We start from the raw sequence: 239 nt of genomic DNA, 5'->3' as shown, positions 1-239 counted from the left end.
GTGTTAAAAAAAAATGTTGCTTTTCTTGACTCTAAACCACCCAGGTGGTAAATGAGGATCTTGAAAGCTGCTTGGACCTCTGCTGCCTGTCCCCTGTGTTAAGGATGGTCCTCTGGAGCAACCGAGCAGGCACCTGTGCGGTCATTACGATTTAAATCTCAGTATCAGGTCTCAGTACGTTTCTAAAGCAGACATAAGGGAAAAGGCCTTTTGCTATCCTATCAACATACCGCAATCTG

The sequence above is a fragment of the Suricata suricatta genome, chromosome 7 (genome assembly GCF_006229205.1).
Source record: "Suricata suricatta isolate VVHF042 chromosome 7, meerkat_22Aug2017_6uvM2_HiC, whole genome shotgun sequence".
Classification (NCBI taxonomy): domain Eukaryota; kingdom Metazoa; phylum Chordata; class Mammalia; order Carnivora; family Herpestidae; genus Suricata; species Suricata suricatta.
This window is presented reverse-complemented; position numbering follows the sequence as displayed.